We start from the raw sequence: 17,100 nt of genomic DNA, 5'->3' as shown, positions 1-17,100 counted from the left end.
GCATTTTCCCTCCTACTGATGTCAGGCTAATGGGTCTGTGGTTCCCCGTTTTTTCTCTCCCTCCTTAAATATTGGGGTTACATTTACCCCCTTCCAATCTGCAGGAACCATTCCAGAATCTATAGAATTTTGAAAGATGATCACCAATGTATCCACTATCTCTACAGCCGCCTCTTTCAACACTCTGGGATGTAGAGCATCAGCTTTTGGGGATTTATTAACTTTCAACCACGTTAATTTCTCCAGTGCTACTTTTTCACTGATACTAATCTCTTTCAGTTTCCCGTGATCACTAGTCCCTTGGTTCTCTAATGTTTTGGGGATAGTTTCTGTATCGTCCTCTGTGAAGACAGACACACGTTGTTTAGTTTCTCTGCCATTTCCTTATTGCCCATTATAAACTCTCCTGTCTCTGCCTGGACTGGACCCACATTGGTCTTTGCTAATCTTTCCGTTTTCACATTCCTATCGGAACTTTTCCAGTTCTCCCCAGTTTGCTCTCATTCTATTTTCTCTTGATCAGTTTCTTGGTCCTCCTTTGCTGAATTCGAAAACAAGTTCCCAATCCTCAGGCTCAACTATTTGGGCCACTTTATGAGTCTCCTCCATTGATCTAATGGAATCTTTAACTTTTCTTGTTAGCCACGATAGCTTCACTTTTGCTTCGAAAAGGAATCTATACTTTATGTAAATAAAATGCGAGTGGTTGCCTGTCTATTGTCTATCGTCATACAAAGAACAACAAAGGACAGTACAGCACAGAAACAGGCCCTTCGGCCCACCAAGCCTGCTCGGATCATGATGTCTGTCTAAAGCAAAACCTTCTGTGCTTCCAGGGTCTGTATCCGTCTATTCCTATCCTATTCATGTATTCGTCAAGTTGCCTCTTAAACTTCGCTGTCGTACCTGCTTCCACGACCTCCTCCGGCAGCGAGTTCCAGGCACTCACCACCCTCTGTGTAAAAAATTCCCTCGCACATCTCCTCTAAACTTTTCCCCTCGCACCTTAAACCTATGTCACCTGGTAATTGACATTTCCAACCTGGAAAAAAGCTTCTGACTATCCACCCTGGCCATGCCACTCAGAATTTTGTAAACTTTTATCAGGTCGTCCTTTTATCACGTGTGGCCTAACTACGGTTCTGTACAGCTGCAGCATGACTTGCCAATTTTGTATACTCAATGCCCCGACCAATGAAGACAAGCATGCCGCCTGCCTTCTTAGCTCCTTATCCACCTGCGTTGCCACTTTCAGTGATATGTTTATTGTAATTTCCCAATCTACCACAGACAACTTGCCCCTCATACCATGACAGTTTCCTTCTGCGAGAAACACCCAGATAAATTAGGCAAAAGAACCCTGTAACCACCATAGCTCATCTTCATGGCAACATGGCTGCTTTGGGAACTAAATATCTTCCAACGTGCAAACACCTTTTCATTCTGAGCTCCTCGTCAAACTTGGAACCAGGTAATCGCAACGAGGCTCAAAAATGGTCAGCCCACCGGAGGCAGAGGTGTTAGACCGGCCAGTCCAGCAGAAAGAAACCCTCCAATCATCACCATTCACCAGATGTCAGAATGAACAAAATGCAGTCCTGGATGTCAGTGAGAGCAGAAACAATAACAACGGAGCCAACATCTCTAATTTATTGTGAACTTGTTGGAGTCACAACAGGTGTGATGAATCACAAAACCCCTCCCCACATTGAGAGCAGATGAATGGTCTCTCCCCAGAATTAACTCACTAGTGTCTCCGTAGTTGGGACGGATCATTGAATGTCTCCTCTGCTCAGAGCAGGTGAATGGCTTCTTCCAGGTGTGAACTCGCTCGTGTTCCTGCAGGGTGTATGGATATCTGAATCCCTTCTCTCACTAAGAGCAGGTTAACGCCTTCTCTCCTGTGTGAACTCGCTGGTGCCTCTGCAGGTGGGATGATTGAGTGAATCCCTTCTCACACTGAGAGCAGGTGAACGGCCTCTCCCCAGTGTGAACTCGCTGATGTATCCGCAGGTTGGATAACTGAGCGAATCCCTTCTCACACTGAGAGCAGGTGAACAGCCTCTCCCCAGTGTGAATTCGCTGGTGTTTCTGCAGGTCGGATGATTGAGTGAATCACTTATCACACACAGTGCAGGTGAACGGCTTCTCCCCAGTGTGCACTCGCTGGTGAATCCGCAGGCTCCTTAAAATAATGAATCCCTTCTCACACTGAGAGCAAGTGAACGGCCTCTCCCCAGTGTGAACTCGCTGGTGTGTCAGCAGGCTCGATGAAGTAGTGAAACTCTTCTCACACTGAGAGCAGGTGAACGGCCTCTCCCCAGTGTGAACTCGCTGGTGTTTCAGCAGGCTCGATGAAGTGCTGAATCCCTTCCCACACTGAGAGCAGGTGAACGGCCTCTCCCCCGTGTGAGTTCGCTGATGTATCCGCAGGTTGTCTAACTGAGTGAATCCCTTCTCACACTGTGAGCAGATGAATGGCCTCTCCCCAGTGTGAACTCGCTGGTGTTTCCGCAGGTCGGATGATTGAATGAATCCCTTCCCACACACAGAGCAGGTGAACGGCCTCTCCCCGGTGTGAACTCGCTGGTGTGTCTGCAGGGCGGATAACTGAATGAATCCCTTCCCACACACAGAGCAGGAGAACGGCCTCTCCCCAGTGTGAGTTTGCTGGTGTGACTGCAGGTTGGATAACCGAGTGAATCCCTTCCCACACACAGAGCAGGTGAAAGGCCTCTCCCCAGTGTGAACTCGCTGGTGTGTCTGCAGGGCGGATAACTGAATGAATCTCTTCTCACACTGCGGACAGGTGAATGGCCTCTCCCCAGTGTGACTGCGTCGATGAGCTTCCAACGCTGATGGAGTCCTGAATCCCTTACTACAGTCCCCACATTTCCACGGTTTCTCCAGGGTGGGGGTGTCCTCGTGTCTCTCCAGGTTGGACAATCTGTTGAAGCCTCGTTCACACAGAACACGTGTACGGTCTCTCCCCGCTGTGAATGGTGTGATGTGTTTTCAGGCTGTGTAACTGGTTAAAGCTCTTTCCACAGTCAGTGATCTGGAACACTCTCACTCGGGTATGTGTGTCTTGGTGCTTTTCCAGTCACACTGATGTTTAAATTTCTTTGAAGCTGACAGAAAAGACAAACATTTCTCCTTCTAGATTCAAAGTCCGGTGATATTCAGTTACAAGGAATTGAGAGACTCACTCACATCGAGACGTGATGTTTGAGATTTCTGTCTGTAATTCCTCCTCTTCTAATATCCTGTAAAAACAATTTACAAAAGTTACTTTACTTCTCCTCATTTTGGAGACGGTATCCTGAGGGTAACGACAGTCTGGCCGTGGGGTTAATCCTCCGGGTCCTCAGTCTTATTGAGGAATGTCCCCTTGGGTCTATTGTGGTGGTGATTCTTTTGTATTTTTGTTATTATGGGAGGGTTTATGTGTTGTTGACTTTATCCTACTCTGGTACAGACGGGCCTTTTGTCCGTGAAAGGAGCAGTTTGGGGAAACTTTGGTGCCTCTGGTGTAAAGAGAGTTGGAGGAGGGGGTAATGGCGCACGCCCGATTGTGGTGTGAAAATCTGTTCCTGTTCTCTGTCGCATAACTAATGGCAGCAGTTAATCTGCAAATTTTCTCAGGGAATGTACGGGGCATCCATCACCCTATCAGAAGGAAAAAGATCCTCTCCTTTCTAAAGGAGAAAGTCGACATCGCTTTATTACAGGAAACCCATCTGGATTATGAGGAACACTTTAAATTGAGGCGGGATTGGATGGGGCAGTTTTTTTCACCTCTTTTCCATTGAGTCGCAGGGTTGTGGCAAACCTTATTATACACTATCCAAGCAGTCAGGGTAACTCTCCCGATTACAATGTGCATGTCAATTTCCTTTGTGCCGATCCCTCCATCTCCCGTCCCTCCCCTCCCCTCCGCCCCTTTTACTCGTCGTTTCTGGGTTCTTTCCTGGGCCCTTCACTGTACAATGGGAGTTATCTGTTATTTACAAGTGGACGGTGTCCTCCCCCCCCCCCCCCCATTGATGGGCCTCCCCCTTCCATCCCGCGCACTCCCCGTCCTGTTTTAAACCTTCCCTTGGGGGTTCCTCTTCTTGTGTTTTTGTTCTCGGCTCTCTGGTCTCTGTGTCAGTTGGTTTCTGGCCTCTCCCTCCTTTTCACAATAGCCCCTCCCCACATCCCTTTCCTGCCTGCTCCCTGTGATCCCGTTGGCTCCCGTACGCCCATCTCCCTCCCCAGTGTTCCATTGGCCGCTGGCTTTAAACAGGTCCTGGAACAAATTGGTGAATGGCCTCTACACTTTGTGGGAACCATCCTCTGACCCTCGGACGGTGAACTTGATCTTCTCCAGGTGGAGAAATTCCGATAGGTCTGCCAGCCAGTCTGCAGCTGTGGGTGGTGCTGCTAATCGCCAGCCGAGCAGGATTCTCCAGCGGCCGATTAGAGAAGCAAAGGCAAGGGCGTCCACCCTCTTCCCCATGAGTAGTTCTGTCTGGTCCGATACCCCGAAGACTGCCATTTGTGGGCACGGCTCCACCCTCATAACCATGGACATTGCATCTAAATAGGCTGTCCAGAATTCGACAAGTCTGGGACATACCCAGAACATGTGGGCATGGTTTGCCGGGCCCCGCTGGCACCATTCACATTTGTCCTCCATCTCCGAGAAGAACCTGCTCATTTGGGTTCTTGTCAGGTGCGCTCTGTGCACAACATTCAGCTGCATGAAGCTTAGCCTTGCGTAGGAGAAGGTGGAGTTGGTCCCGTTCAGTGCTTCGCTCCAGAGTCCCCACCCTATTTCCGTCCCTCGCTCTTCCTCCCATTTTTCCTGGGTTTCATCAAGTAAGGAGCGCATCCTTATTAAGAGTTGTCCGGTCAGGTCCCCACAGTTTCCCTTCCCCAGACTGTCTGCGTCCAGTAACTCCTCTTGCATTGTGCTTCTCAGGGTTTCTGTGTATGCCGGTGCCTCCTTGCAGAGAAAGTTTTTGACCTGGAGCTCATCCCTGTTTGGTAGGTCCAGTCTCTCCGTCAGCTCCTCTAAGGTCGCTAGTCTATTTCCCGTGTAAAAGTCCCTAACCATCAGTGTTCCCCCGTCCTGTCTCTACCTCTTGAAGGTGGTGTCGAGAATGGCTGGTGCAAACCTATGGTTGCCGCAGATGGGGGCCATGATGGACACATCGGTCTCGGAGGTGTACAGTCCCCGGTAGAAGGCCTCGAATGCTTGGTTGACCTTTTTTGGTTGGGATACGGGACGACTATGATTGGGCGGCACGGTAGCACAGTGGTCAGCATTTTTGCATCGCCAGGGTCCCAGGTTCGATTCCCGGCTTGAGTCACTGTTTGTGTGGAGTCTACACGTTCTCCCCATGTCTGCGCGGGTTCCCTCCGGGAGCTCCGGTTTCCTCCCACAAGTCCCGAAAGGCATACTGTTAGGTAATTTGGACATTCTGAATTTTCCCTTAGTGTAACCGAACAGGCGCCGGAGTGTGGCGACTGGGGGATTTTCACAATAACTTCATTGCAGTGTTAATGTAAGCCTACATGTGCCAATAATAAAGATAATTATTATACCAGTCTGCCTCTGTTACCCTTTACCTGGGCTATTTCCCTCGTGGCTGCCTTCTTTCTCAGCTGGTGAGCCAGCAGGCGGCTAGCCCTCTCCGTGCTCATAAAAGGTCCCCCGTGCCTGGCGGAGTTGGTGCACTGCCTTCCTGGTGGACAGCAGGTCAAAGTTCTTTTGCAGCTTCTTCCTCTCCAGCAGAAGCTCTATAGTCAGGGCCTCGGAGTATCGTCTGTCAACCTCCAGAATGGAGTTGATCAGTTGGTGCATAACCACTCTCTCTTCCCTACGAGCCTTTTGGCAATTATTTATCCCCTAATCACAGCCTTCAGTGCCTCCCAGAACGTGGAAGGTGAGACTTCCCCGTTCTGGTTGTTAGTGATGTACTTGCCGATGGTTTCTGGCAGAAGGCCTTGTTGGCCAAGAGGGTCGTGTCCAATCTCCATGTGGGGCATTGGGCTTGGCCCGTCTCCAACCTCACATCCATGTAATGTGGAGCGTGGTCTGAGATTACAATCATGGATTATTCCGCTCTGACTATTTCTGGAAGCACCGATTTCCCCACAACAAAGAAGCTGTGTGAGTGTAGACCTTGTGTACTGGTGAGAAGAACGAGAATTCCTTCTCATCCGGGTGTAAGAATCACCAAAGATCCACTGCCCCGTCTGCTCCATGAACTGCCAGGGATCCACTGCCCCGTCTGCTCCATGAACCACCAGGGATCCACTGCCCCCATCTGCCCCATGAACCGCCAGGGATCCACTGCCCCTCATCTGCTCCATGAACGTTCCCAGTTCCCTCGCCATGCCTGTCATTTTCCCTGTTCTGGGATTGATCTGTCAGTCAATGGATCCTGTAAACAGTTGTGAAGTTCCCCCTCCCATGATGAGACCGTATCCCCCCCCCCTTCCATCTGCCCCCCACCCGACCGTATCCCCCTCTTCTATCGCCCCCCCACCCCACCATATCCCCCCCTTCTATCTGCCCCCCCCCCTCCCAGACGCTCTCTTCCCAGTGGGAGATGTGCCACGGTCCCGCTCTCTCCCGTACTTCCTGGCACTAGCTATCCCGCTGGTGTGTGGCCCCCTGACCCAGGATCGATCTGACCCCGTCCTACACCTGCTCTGCTCGTGTCCCTGCTGTCTCCTCCTCACCGTCTCCTGCGCTCTGCTGCCCTTGCCCCCTCCCTCCTATGAGCTGGCTCCCCTGTTCATTGCGAGGTGACTCAGTCGGAGCGACCTGTGAGCCCTGTCGATCTCTGGCGGTTTGGGAAGCTGTCCCTCCCAACCAGATTGCCCAGCATTTGGGCCACGTAGTCGATTGGGTCCCTGCCCTCGATCCCCTCTGGCAGGTCCACTATCCGACTGTTCTGCCTCCTTGACCGATTCTACTGGTCCACAACCTTTTCCAGCTCTCGAACTGTGCTCCCCGGGCTTCCAGTTTCCTCCACATGCCATTGAGCATCTTCTGCATGGCGGCTAGCACCTCCGCCAGCTTGACCGTCACGCTTAACTCAGCCTTAATGTCATCCTTCATTGCGTTTAGTTCCTTGGTTCGGAACATCCTCCATCCATCGCCTGGTCGGGGGGAGTCGGGGGAGGGGCTTGTTTACTGGGTCGCCGGTCTCCCTCTCTCGGGAAGACTGGAGACCCCTCGCCTCGTGGGGCCGCCGACCCGCTTGCTCGCCGCTCCTGTCCCTTGCCGCAGTGTCTGTGACCCTGCAGCCTTTCGAGCTGTTGCTTTCTGGCATTTTGTTGTCCGCACTATTGTTGAGGGTGAGGGGATGTTTAACTCTGATTTTGCGGCTACATTCGGCCGACACTGCCTATTTTTCTGTTGTATGGAGGAGAGCCACCTGATGTGCGACTGCTCAGCACATCCCCGTCACAAGTTCCCTCTCTTTTGAATGTTGACTTGAAACTGCGATCTTATGTTTTGGCGATAAGGCTGGAGGACATCCTTCCAACAATCGTGCGGGAGGACCAGACTGGGTTTATACGGGGAAGATTTTCCAGTAACAATGTTGGAAGGTTGCTGAATGTGATTCAGGCTTTTCAGAAATATGCTTTGGATGGGCTGGTGATCTCCTTCGATGCAGAGAAAGCTTTTGCTCGAGTTGAGTGGAATTATCTGGTGTATCCGCTGCGAGGCTTCGGGTTGGGTGAGGATTATATTGAGTGGATTCAATTGTTACATCACAGACCGGCAGCGGCGGTGCTCACCAATGGTTTGCGGGCATCGAATTTTCAGCTTCAGAGAGGGACTAGACAGGGCTGCCCTCTGACCCCCTTGTTGTTGGCCACTGAGCCATTGCCAGAGGCTATTAGAGCGGATCCTCTGATATCGGGACTGGGGGGTGGGGTGAGGCAGCACAAGATCACTCTGTGCGCAGAGGACGGGCTGCTGTTGGTGTTGAACCCAGTGTTTCAGTCCTGGACATTATTGGAGAAGTGGATAGATTTTTTGAAGTATTTTCATTCAGATTTTAACAATTACAACACATAACATTACAAAGTAAAACCAACAAAAAAACCCTAAACCCACCCCAACTCCCTAACCAACCTCTCCACCTCCTTCCCTCCCACCTAGCAGTTGATGGTAACCAGCGCCGTGAAATTATAGGATCCCAACAATGCAGAAGGAGGCCATTCAGCCCATCAAGTCTGCACCGGCTCTTTGAAAGAGCACCCTACATAACCCGTGTCTCCACCCTATCCCTGTAACCCATTAACCCCACCTACCCTTTAATGGAAGCATACAAAGCCTCCGTCTCCCTGCTCCAACCCCACGCCTACTCTGCATTCGCCGCCCAAGAATAGTATAACAGGTTCAGCAGGGCCAAGCCGCCTGACTGTCGCCCTCTCTGAATCACCGTCTTCCGAATCCTTGCCACCTTATCTGCCCACACAAACGATTAAACCAACCTATCCACCTCCATAAAGACCAATTTTGGCAAAAAGACCATTAGGCACTGAGATAAAAATAAAATCCACAGCAAAATGTTCATCTTAACCAGCTGTACCCGATTGTGGATAGATTTAGTGCCTTCTCTGGTTATAAGAGGACTTTTACTGAGTCAGAGGCCATGCTGGTGAGAGGAGGGGGGGGCGGGTGTTGAAGGGTAAGCCTCTCCTCTTGCTAAGTTCCCAATCAGATGCTCCCCCCTTGGGATTTAAATATCTGGGAATGTCAATGACCCCCTCTTTCAGGCAACTTTTTGGGGCCAACTTTCCACAGCTGATGGTGACTATTAGGTGGGACCTTGTCCGGTGGTCGGCTCTTCCGATTTCATGGTGAGGGAGGATCGTCTTCATTAAAATGAATGTGTTGCCCAGACTGTTGTACCCTCTGCAGATGCTGCCTATACTGCTGTCAACCAGAGTCGTTAAGGAAATTAATGTAATGATTAGTACAGTTATCTGGACCAAACTTTGCCTCAAGTTTGTTCAGCTCCAATCACCAGGATCTAAGGGAGGGTTGGGTCGCTGAAATATCGGGCTATATCAATTGGCCTCTCATCTAAGGTTCATAAGGGATTGGGTGAGGATGGACCCAACATCCCTCTGGCTCGATATAGAAGCAGGCCAGTCACTTCTCCCTCTATCCAAAACTGGCATAGGCCGATTACAGAATGCACCCCCATGGAATTTTTAATGTCTGTAGTTCATTCAAAGTCTGATACATTTGGTAAATTATACGGCCCTATATATCTCAGATATATAGGTTCCGATTTGACTGACTTGCTCCTCCAGAGATTTCCATCAGTGAATTAAATTCAACTTAGCTCGGGAGTAGGGCACAGTGAGGCACAATGGTTAGCACTGCTGCCACACAGAGCCAGGGACCCAGGTTTGATTCCTTGAGTGGCTATCTGTGTGGAGTTTGCACGTTCTCCGTGTCTGCTCCGGTTTCCTGCCACAGTCCAAAGATGTGCAGGTTCAGTGGATTCATCATGCTAAATTGCCCCTTCGTGTCCAAAGGTGTCAGGTTAGGTGGGTTGACCATGATCAATACACGAGGTTACGGGGATAGGGTGGGAAGTGTGCCTCAGTGGAGTGCTTTTTCGGAGGGTCAGTGCAGATTGAAGGAGAGAATGGCCTCCTTCTGCACTGCAGAGCTTCGATGTCATTATGTTATGTTATTCATTTGAATTCAACTATGCTGTTAGTCCACTTGTAATGTTTTGAGGGGTGCGTCCTGCATTATTATCCTTCCATTTTTATATAATCTTACCCTCTTTCTCCACTCACTATGTTAACCTGTTAACTGGTTGTTCAATGGATCAGGCATTTCATCTCGAGGCTCTGGTCACTCAAATATTCTGCTATGAATTAATTCTGCAATGTGTTGCTTGTATTTATGTTGGCCGTATCAGTTGTTCTGCTCTGTACCCGTTTTCCACATTTTTTTCTGTTATTCTGTTGCATTCGTTATTTAAAAATTGGTTAAAAAACATAACAAAATATTAAAAATATTAACTCATCCATGAACACATTCAGTGAATCCCAGACTCCACTGGTCCCGGTGGAAGAGAAATGCAGAAACTAACAACACTCTTGAAGGAAGAGATGACTGTAAGTATATACCGTAGCTACAGCACAATATTACACTACTGAAATAATAATAAATATACTTCATTATAGAACCATGAACAATATATCTAATATGTACCAAATAACAACACTGGACATATCTCTGTCCGATATTAATTTACTGACCCCTTAAATGTCAGCCATCTCCTGGGAAAGCAGCCCTTTAATTGTGAACTTCAAGAAATAGACCATTCTTTTAACCAAATAAATAAATGTGTCAAGCTGAGGAAGCAAAGGATGTCAATGTCTTTAAGAGAGAGAGAGACCTGGGCCAAGCTTTGCAGAGTCTGCACCCTCCCTGGATTCACTTCCTTTCCCTTCAGTTGCTGCAAGTCACCAATTGAAGGTCAGAATGCGAAAAGAAATGGAAAGGGGGAGAAAAGAAAGTGTTTTACTCACAGATGTTGGAGACAGGAGGACGTTTCAGTCTGTGTGAAGCCCAATCTCCTTTCACATAAAGCCCGCGCTGATTGGAGGACCAGCGTCCTTCCGGTCCTAACTCTATCCATTAGCCAACACCTCACAGGAAGGTCAGGGGCTGGGCTTTCCTCCACACGTGCGCAGCTTCCCCTCACCCTTGGACATGCGCAGTACCTTATCACCCGCCCGTGCGGCCGGGTTCCCCAGCGCGGGGGATTGTGGGAGCTACGGCCGACACTGTCCAAACTCCTGGGGTGAAAAGTGGAGGAGGCTTGGGCGGTTGTGTGCGAGCTTGGTGTCCGCCCCCGGGCCGATTCGAAAGGCAGGCCGCCTCTGGGAGCTTCCTGGATGGGGTGAAACAGCAACTCGGCGCCCATTGCTCCTGGTCCCCGAGGGAAGGGGAGAAGACCGCTTTCGGAGTACTGCAACCAGTCGTGTTTCAAGTCAGTGGTTGAGCTGCGGAGACGCTGCTTTGGACTGCGAGGTTTGCTGTCGGCGGTTTTGAGTTCGCCCAATGGAGGACGAAGGAATGGAGGAAGGATGGCAGCTGGATAGGCTGCTGGAAGCGGCGGGTCGGAACCGGGAGTGGATACCCGATGGGCGGCCCGCGGCCTGCAGCCCGGGATGGGTTGCTGCCGTTCCTGGGGTCTCCGGGGGTTCGGCCCCCCTGGACGCCCTGTGGGCGGTTGGGACTGACTCTGGGACTTTCTTCCCCGTTGTCGACTGTTGCCAACATTGGAGCGACTCTGGCCGCTGCCATTGGAGGACTTTGAGGACATGTTGTTCCTTGTGAAATTTCGGCACGAGCGCCGGGGTCATGAAGTGGGACGTGCAAAATTAATGGACTCTTTTTATAGACTTTTCTATGTGTGCTGAGGGATTTGTTTTCTTGTTTTCTTTGCTTTAGTTTTATTTAGCAGCCTATGACATTCAACTCATTTCGGTTTCTCCGAAATGGTATTTAGTAATTGTGGTGGAACGCTAGTTGGTGCGAAACTGCTCTCCCGCCGAATGGTCCCGTGCCCTTTGGCGGGGTCCAGGAGGGGGGAACCCTCTCTCCTCCGCCGCGCCCGGGTCTGGCTCTCCGGAGGTCTGTGCTCTTAGCGAGGAGGGGCCTTTCCCCCGGGGTGTCGGCTGCAGGGCGGGGTGAACGGGGGTGGGTGAGCAGGGATTAGTGTTCGGTGATTGATTCTATCCTGTTAAATCTTTTCTGGGGTGAATTGAGGCCTGGTGCCTGGTGATTGGGTTTGATATGATACTGTTTAAATGAATCGAGGCCCTGTGGGTCATATTTGTACCGAAGCGGCCGTATTGTATCGGGGCCTTGCGCCTCGCGACTGCTTGCCTTATGTGTTTAGAGGTCGTCACCTTGAAATGTGCCTGTGTCCTGTGTTGTATTTTTGGATTTTGTTCCTTTTCTTTCTTTCTTTGTTTTCTGTTGGAGTGGTCGTATGGTTTTGAGGCCTTGTGCCTCGCGACTGCTTGTGTATGTGTTCAGGGGTCGTTGCCTCGATGTACTTGTGTTTTGTGGTTTTCTGTTCCTTCTTGCTTTTGGAATGGTCGTTGGGTTTCGAGGCCTTGTGCCTCACGACTGTTCGTGTTTTGTGACTGTTCGATTGTTACTTGAACTATACGTAGGGCCTGTGCCTTGTGGCTGGTTGTGATAAGTGACTGGTTAATAGGTATTTGGAAACGTATTTCGGCCCTGTGCCTTGCAGCTGTTTGTGTTGAATGACTGTTACAATGTTACTGTGAAATGTAATTGGGCCTTGTGCCCTGCAGCTGTTTTGTGTTCAGTGACTGTTTAATCGTCAATTTGAAGTGTGTTTAATCGTCAATTTGAAGTGTAATGAGGCCTGGAGCCTTGTAAATTGGTTTCTGTAATAATTGTGACGACAATAAAAGAGTTACTCACAGATGTTGGAGACAGGAGGAAGTTTTACCTTCACTTCCGCTGTGACATCACAATGGAGCACTCCCTGAATCAGCCAATTAGAATTACTCTATTCCGAGGTGTTGTCACTGGGTTCCAGTGCGCGGTCGCGGGAGCCCCGCCCCCACCCGTTCAACTTCCTCCCTCCACACCTCGAGACCAGGTTTCCAGGCAACCGGCTGACGGCTGCGACCAGAGCTGGAGGCGGCTCGGTGATCTCTCCCCTGCCTGAGACTACGCATGTCTGAAGGAGAGTGGAAGCTGCGCGTGTGCAGGGGGTGCTCAAAGCCTGAGAGGCATTGACCAATGGGAAGAGTTGCACGACCGGAAGGAGTCTGGTCCTCCAGCCAATCAGAGCGCGGGGTTTGTGTGACTGAGCTTCACTCCGACGGAAACTTCCTCCTGGGCCTTCATCAAACAAACCTCCAGACGCCGCTGGTTCTCCAGCATTCTGCACCTTTCATCAGCAGTGACGCAAATGATCACCCCCCCGCATGAGCTTTACACGTCTGGAGGGGGAAATACCAGGGGCCGAGTAAACGGAAGAACTAAAACTCTTCCTGAAAATGTGCAGTGAATGAAGTACCTCTGAGGACAAGAAAATAAGGGCCAACAAGGGAATGGGGATCGAATTTCCTTCCCCCATTTTAGACCCACCCGTGAAGACCTACATCCACCACCACCCACCCTTCAGCAATGGCGCCACTCGGTTCTGCCATGATTAACGCTCGGATAATAGAAGGAAGCACACGGCACATCTACTCTAACAGATAAGATAATACAATTCTCTGCAACACTCGAGGAGAAAAAGACATTCAAGCGGGACTTACAGAATAACAACTCCCTTCAACAGGATAAAAGATAACAAATTCAAACAACACCACGACAGGGAAAGAGTCCGGATTAGAGCCTGAGTTAGTCCGAGCTGCAAACCATCCCTCCAAATCTTTGCCCTCATGGATTTAACGAAGACCAAGGCAGTAGTCGGATTATCGAAAGTCTTGACGGAGTTGTCAAATATAATTTTCAGGGTCACAGGATAAAGCAACATAGTTCCCTTCAAACTTCATCAAAGTCTCGATGCTTCGTTTGTGTTGCTGTTGAAAAATCCTGGAATAAGGAAATCCTCACTCCCTCATGGAGGCAGGTCCCACCTCGCCTTACCCGTCTTCAGGACCTTCTGGTGATCTTTCAAGTTGTGGAAGTGAATGATTACAGGCACAAAGAACAAAGAAATGTACTGCACAGGAACAGGCCCTTCGGCTCTCCAAGCCCGTGCCGACCATGCTGCCCGACTAAACTACAACCTTCTACACTTCCTGGGTCCGTATCTCTCTATTCCCATCCTATTCATGTAGGATGAAAACTATTCCTCGGCCTCAAATACAGGATCCGATGCCCTTTCTAATTTGAAACACCCAGGCTTCACATCCAGCTTGAGAAAACGTGGCAGCCGGTCCTCGAAGAACCTAACGGGAGCCTCACCCTCCACACCTTCTGGCAGGCCGACGACTCGGATGTTCTTTCTCTGACCTTCAGTTTTCCAAATACTCCAGGACCTCCCTCACGTCACTCGGCCGGTTTTCCCAGGATTTAATTCTTGCCTTCACCGAGGAGGCAACTTGCTCAACATTCAGGATTCTCTCCTCGGGATCGTTGATCTTTTCCTTGATGTTTTGCAGCTCGGCCTCATGAGCTCACAGATATTGAGTCAGCACACTCAGCCTCTGGTCAGTAACACGGCGAATGTCGCTGACATAGATCGGCCAATGATTCCATAGAATAGATGAGTAGGCTCGATGAGGATTCTGAGGTGGGTGAAGTCGACGTGAGGCTATAGCTGGGAGGGGAATCTGATCCGGATCTACCAGGACATTGCGGCCGACCTGGCCAAATGGCAGGTGGGTTGGGTTTTAACAGGGCCCAGGCTGCGCTCTTTCGGCCAAGGTCTGGTTCGGGGTGTTGTATCCGGACAAACTCTGGGTGACTTTCACAAGGGCAAAGGACATTATTTTACGATTTCAGAAGAAGCGGATGACTATGTCAAGGAGCATGGGTTGGGGGAGGAGTAATGGTGGGATCTGTTCTGTCTCGATGTGTATATATAAGTTTTGTAAATGTTATGTTCTTTCATAGAATTTACAGTGCAGAAGGAGGCCATTCGGCCCGTCGAGTCTGCGCCGGCTCTTGTAAAGAGCACCCCACCCAAGGTCAACACCTCCACCCTATCCCCACATCCCAGTAACCCCACCCAACACTAAGGGCAATTTTGGACACTAAGGGCAATCTATCGTGGCCAATCCACCTAACCTGCACATCTTTGGGCTGTGGGAGGAAACCGGAGCACCCGGAGGAAACCCACGCACACACGGGGAGGATGTGCAGACTCCGCACAGACAGTGACCCAAGCCGGAATCGAACCTGGGACCCTGGAGCTGTGAAGCAATTGTGCTATCCACAATGCAACCGTGCTGCCCAAGTTTTTTGCATGTTATGACTCGGGCTCGTATGGGTGGGTTCTTCCCGGAGGTTGAGGACAGATGTGAGAGGTACAGGAGGGGGCCTGTCAATCATGTTCACATCTTTTGGGTGTGCCCGCAGTTCGGGGATTCTGGCCATTGATTTCCGAGACCCTGCCGGAATTGTGGGGGTGACGATGGCGCCGTGATCTTTAGTGGGGCTTTCATGTGTTTCGCATCTGCCAGAGCTGCTGGAGGGGAAGGGGGTCTTCACCACTCTGATTGCCCGGCGGCGAATCTCACTGGGTTGGAGGTCGGTCGCCCCACCGAAGGTATCGGCATGGTTGGGGGATTTGACGGAATTTCTGCAGTTGGAGAAGACTTAAGTACGTTCTCCGAGGGTGACGAGGGTTCTACTTAAGACGGAGGGTCTTTCTGTCTCTATTTAAGGATCTGTTTGTCGCCGTGCGTGGGGGGGGTGTCAGTTGGGAAAGGGATGTTGGGATGTTGGGGTAGTTTAGGGGGGAAAATGATAAATTTTGAAAGCCAATGGTATTTGATTGTTGTTTATTTGTATAATTGATTATGTTTCGAATAAAATACATATATTTAAAACGCAAACTAAAAGCCTAATGATCTTGTCCATTGTTGGTAGAAAAAAAACATCTGGTTTACTAATTCCCTTTCGGGAAGGAAATCTGCCTCCTTACCTGGTCTGGATGACATGTGACTCCAGATCCACAGCAATGTGGTTGACTCTGAAATGGCCCAGCTCAAAGCTGTAAGAATCCTCAAGGATGTTTATTCCATAGAATGGAATTCTACAGTCCCAGAAGGGGACCATTCGGCCCATCGAGTCTGCACCAACCGTACCAAGAGCAGCTACCTCAGTCTGTTCCCCCGCCATATACCCATAAACCCACTTGACCTGTATATCTTTGGACAGTGGGAGGACTCCAGAGCGATGGAGGAAACCCACGCAAACACGGGGAGAATGTGCAAACTCCACACAGATAGTAACCCAAGGCTGGAATTGAATCCGGGTCCCTGGCACTGCGAGGCAGGAGTGATACTATGAATGAAACCGGTCTATTTGTGTGCCAAACATCAAACACAGCTAGCAATAGTCAGAGTTAAATGATGCAACAACCAATGGATCAGATCTGAGCTCTGCAGTCCTGCAAGTAACTTTGAGCCACACAAATGCCAGGCAATGACCACCTCCCTTATGAGAGAATCTATCCACCACCTCCTGACATTCAATGCCATTACCATTGTTGAATTCCCCACTATCAACATCTTAGGGGTTACCATTGACCAGAAACTGAACTGGACTAGCCATATAAATACTGTGGCTACAAGAGTGGGTCAGAGGCTGGGAATCCTGCTGTGAATCATTCACCTCCTAACTCCTGAAAGCCTGTCCATTATCTAGAGGTCCGGAGTGTGATGGATCACTCTCCACTTGCCTGGATGAGTGCATCTCCAAAATTAAAGAAGCTCGGCATCTTGCAGGACAATGCAGCTTGGTTCATTTGCACCCCGCCCACAATCATTCACTCCCTCCACCACCAAGGCACAGCAGCAGCAGTGTGTGTACCATCTACAAGATGCACAGCAGGAATTCACCGATGCTCCTCAGGCACTACCTTCCAAACCCCTGAACTACTATATAGAAGGACAAGGACAGCAGACAGACAGGAACACCACCACCTGGATGTTCCTCTCCAAGCCACACACCATCCTGATTTGTAAATATATCACTGTTCCTTCAGTCGCTAATAGCAGTGGATGTATCAACACCACATGGACTGCAGTGGTTCAAGAAGGCAGCTCACCACTACCTTCTCTAAGGCGACTAGGGATGGTCAATAAATGCTGGGTTTAGCCAGCAAAGCCCACATCCTGTAACTATATGTATTTTTTTATTTAAAAATTCGATTGGGCCAATAATGGACTTGGGAGAAATAATACTGAGTAAGAACTGTCCACAAGTTGGACAGGGGTAAAGAGGGAGCTGGAGGATATTTTACATCCACGTTTGATCTGTTGCTTAAAGCATCTGTCCTTATGTACCAGTAACTTAGAACTCACGGCATTCCTTCAGGAGAAAAG

The 17,100-nt window shown here is 49.9% G+C and overlaps 1 long non-coding RNA gene across 1 annotated transcript; it reads right to left on the bottom strand.

The window, feature by feature from the left end:
* Positions 1 to 1,629: 1,629 nt before the first annotated feature.
* LOC140420149 (uncharacterized) lies at positions 1,630 to 12,765 on the bottom strand. The gene is made up of 2 exons (XR_011946205.1): positions 12,509 to 12,765; positions 1,630 to 3,266 (listed from the first exon to the last, which is right to left on the bottom strand). It is a non-coding gene; the product is annotated as an uncharacterized lncRNA (long non-coding RNA).
* Positions 12,766 to 17,100: the final 4,335 nt, after the last annotated feature.

The sequence above is a fragment of the Scyliorhinus torazame genome, chromosome 5 (assembly GCF_047496885.1).
Source record: "Scyliorhinus torazame isolate Kashiwa2021f chromosome 5, sScyTor2.1, whole genome shotgun sequence".
In the NCBI taxonomy this organism is placed as follows: Eukaryota; Metazoa; Chordata; class Chondrichthyes; order Carcharhiniformes; family Scyliorhinidae; genus Scyliorhinus; species Scyliorhinus torazame.
Note: the sequence above shows the minus strand (reverse complement) of the source record. Positions and strands in the feature narration are given on the sequence as shown.